This window comes from Elaeis guineensis, chromosome 4, assembly GCF_000442705.2.
Source record: "Elaeis guineensis isolate ETL-2024a chromosome 4, EG11, whole genome shotgun sequence".
Taxonomy (NCBI): domain Eukaryota; kingdom Viridiplantae; phylum Streptophyta; class Magnoliopsida; order Arecales; family Arecaceae; genus Elaeis; species Elaeis guineensis.
In genome coordinates this window covers 50,965,804-50,969,646 of record NC_025996.2, presented here as the reverse complement: position 1 = coordinate 50,969,646, position 3,843 = coordinate 50,965,804, and the positions used below count along the sequence as shown (strand labels likewise).

At 34.9% G+C, this 3,843-nt stretch overlaps 1 long non-coding RNA gene across 1 annotated transcript; it reads left to right on the top strand.

Moving 5' to 3' along the window:
• Window positions 1-682: 682 nt before the first annotated feature.
• LOC140857523 (uncharacterized) lies at window positions 683-2,895 on the top strand. Its single transcript, XR_012140972.1, has 2 exons — window positions 683-1,888; window positions 2,222-2,895. It is a non-coding gene; the product is annotated as an uncharacterized lncRNA (long non-coding RNA).
• The last annotated feature ends 948 nt before the right edge of the window (window positions 2,896-3,843 follow it).

The following is a 3,843-nucleotide window of genomic DNA, read 5'->3' as shown; positions in this document are numbered from 1 at the left end:
TCAAACCTACAACGAGGATTAATTTAAAATTATCCTGGCCAAAATGCTACTATTTAGGTTTGGAAAAGCATATGAAACAACCATGAGGATAGATATGAATAGTATACATGAAATGAAACCAATTTAACCTAACTCCTTATTTTTGAAGTCCAAAAATATTTTTAAAATTAATAAAACAGTAAAACCTCTAAGGCAAGTTAGAAGAATGAATATTAAAAAGGAAATACCAAGAGGCCTGACCAAGACGACCATTGGGATAGGGGTTGGATGTGGTGCATCCCATTCTGTGGGGAAACCGGAATGCCCCAATCCTATGAATTTCAGTCATTGGGGATTGCCTGAAGGATGAAGTCTATTCTTTTAACATGAATGAAAGATGAACTTATGACTAATATTTAGGAAGGCATATAGTGGTGTATGTTCGTTTTATGAATTTACTCTTTGTTGTATGTATTTTCATAAACCCTTGCCACTTCAAGCCCATTATCTTGGTAGGTCATCATTGGTATTGCTGAATGGCTGTCTACACTTTGGTTCATCAGTCATATTCCCTTTTTGCAGCAACTGTCTTGCTTCTTGTTTTACCACCATAATATGCTGATCATATGTTGGAGTGTATGCTTGAATGCAACACTCCATCACAAGTTGCAATAGATAGATGCATATTCTATAATAAGCTACAATGCTTCATATGTAATCCTAGATACAATTGGATTATGGAGTGCAACTATATACAGTTATACATTGTACAATGATAGGCAGCCGATGTCTATGACATGCCTCCACAAACTCATGATGTACTATAGATGGAGTGTTTGCATAGAAGATACCAAAAGCATTGTTGGATGCAAAGGAAAATGAGAACAACCTAAACAAGAATGACAAGAAATGACCATCTATTCAGGTGGCTGGTCATTCTTAAAACAATTAAGTTTCTAACAGTTTGGTTGGTATTTGGTTCAGAGTCTACCATTTAAAATGGTATGTAGGTCGTTTGCTGATCCCATGATACCAAATAACCTTTTGTCATGACATGACCTCTTCTATGCTCTGCCTTGCCAGATCAGTGACATCATAAGAGAAGTAAGAAAGATATTCATTTTCAGAAGCTAATTACCAATAGTTACATGCCCTAAGAGGAACCAGCATACATGATTGGCTTGTCAACCATGCAAGACTTTTGTAGAAGTCTGGAAAATTTGGTTGCCTCCAAATCCCTTCCTTGAGATTTCAAAAACGTGGTTCTCTAGGATATCTCTGCAATTTCTTTTAGTGGCTAAATGGAATTGCCTTTGGGACTCAATATTATCAAAAAAGGGTGAACTAGAAAGAGAAATAGAGGTATTAAGGAAGATGCAACAGCTAATTGAGAAACACTAATCAATTGTATCACCTTGAACATCACAATTTATTTTGAACCCATGCTATTTGTGTTCTTCTCCATCTCTAACTACAACAAGCCTTAAGGATAAGGAAAGCTACTGCTTTTTTTTTCCTTTAATTTATTTTGACATGGTGGAATGTGCTTCTAGAGGGTGGCAATGTGAGTTAATAGATTAGAGATTTTAGTGCTAATATGGATGTGTGATATGACTATCTACCAGGAAGTCTGTTGTCTGAAACAATGCATTAACAAATCTGCGGTGCTTATAATTTGTTAACTGCAGAACTTCATCTGCTTTTGAAATAGGGAACTGAAATATTCCAGTGCTCAGTGATACTTGGTGTATCAGCAGTAAGTAGCAATAAGCTTGCTGTACTCAAAAACATATGGCTCCACTTGAAACTCAGCAAACATGTCAATCTCTTTTTCAGAAGCCAAAAGGCCATGCCTGTCATCAGTTCTGTCCTGGCAGGTCCTGACCGGAGATAAGTGACAATCTGACAGGTAGCCAAAGTTACATTTGGGGTTGTAAGTTTTATTCTTCCATAAGGAGCCATTTTGGAGTCCGATTGGGATTGCTCGAGTCTATAGTAGATGTCCAACCAAGCTCCTATTTTGCTAGCTGATGTGGTTTACTATTTGTTGGGTACCTCTAATAACAGGCTGTACTAAATCTGCTGATCACATTATTATTATCATTTTCCAGAATATATTTTGCATCATGAAAGGCTAATACCGCACGGTGTTCAAATTATGCTAAATCATTCTATACTTTTGAAATGGTCCAGGAGACAGTAGAGACTGATTCCACTGATTTAACTTAATCCTCTTGTATAGGTTTATTGGATAATGTGTTGAGTGATTACTTGTGGGCAAAGGCCATCCATCTGACAACAACCACTGTAGCAACTGCTGGTCTTACAATTCAGGTTCCGATTGCTGCCATTGTTGACTCACTCACTGGCAATGCCCCTTATCTCATGGATTACATTGGAGCTGCTGCTGTCATGGTTGGGTTTGCTGGAATCAACATACCATCAGATGCTTTCAGTGGAACCCAAACAAGCCAAGAACTAGCTGTAGAAAATAATGATGTGTCTGATGATCATTTCGAACCGCCTATCGAGAGAAATAGGACTTCTCTTTCGTAGTGCAGTCAAATTTCTCTTCCATGGCTATCTATTATTATTTCATTATTTTTTTGATGCATCGGCAAAATATCATCTTGATCATCAGAATTGTTCGAAGCTTCTATTGATGATTGTCCTGGCAAGCTGAGTTATCGAAGATCCAGATTTCCAGCAAATACAAATGTATGGTACGGAATGGATGAAGTACATCCTTGGTATTGTTTTGGGTTTGTGCAAGAATTCTTGGGGTTATTTCAAATGTTAAACTACAGAATTAATTGGATGATTTAGATGGATGGTTCTGTCAGCAAGTGTATAATATATACATAATGTTTCTGCACAAGCTTTTGTTTTATAAGGTGCATGGTTGTCTTCCAGTTATCTTTCCAGAATCCATGGCTAGAGTGCTCACTTATAATCTTTTTTTTTTTTTTCCTTTTATTAGACAGAAAACGAGATTCTTTGTTGGTATTGCAAGCCAAGATTAAGTGGAGAGCTACATAGGAGAGAAAATTTAAGACAAAGGTCAACTATGTTAAATTTGAATATTATACCCTCCTTTTTGAACTTTAAGCTTTGCCTGTAGCCATAATGGTGCTGTTTTAGTGATCAAAATGGGGATTCAGTTATTTTATAGAACTTTGAAGAGAAATCTATTTCTGTTGGGGAAACTGTATTGATGCATCTTGCATCAAAACCAAATGTTAATTTTTCAAACATCATAATGATTACTTAAAAAATATTTATTGCAGATCTCACGACTATGCCTCATCTAAGGTTAGTGATCTTTGACCTAATTAGCCAATTTGAACTGAACCTAGTTCAAAGCTAGTATGTTTTAGGCTTGACAAGCTGATCTGAATCATAAATTTATTAATTTTAATTATTTGGCTGTGAGAAAATCTTATATCTCTTGATCAGGGGTTTATGCGTTAGAAATTGGGAGATCAGAAAGGGTCTCAGTTCTCAATCCAACTCATTCACATGTTTTGTAACTTTCATAGATATGGGAGTGTTGTGACTTCCATGGGTATTGAATTGCATAAAAAAAGGATAAAACTATATCTAACTAATTGGGTACCATTTTCCCTAGTCTAGATATGCATTCGAGTAATAATTAAAAAATAATATTGTATTAGTATTGACTATCCTTAATATTATATATCACATTAAATTTTTATATAATGTTCTATTATTAATCATAGTGTTATCCTATAATATAATATATTATATAGGATTCACTTATTATGATAATATTATTATATTATTATATATATATTTCAATATGGATATAATTAGTAAAAATATTATAATTAATTTGTTGACTAC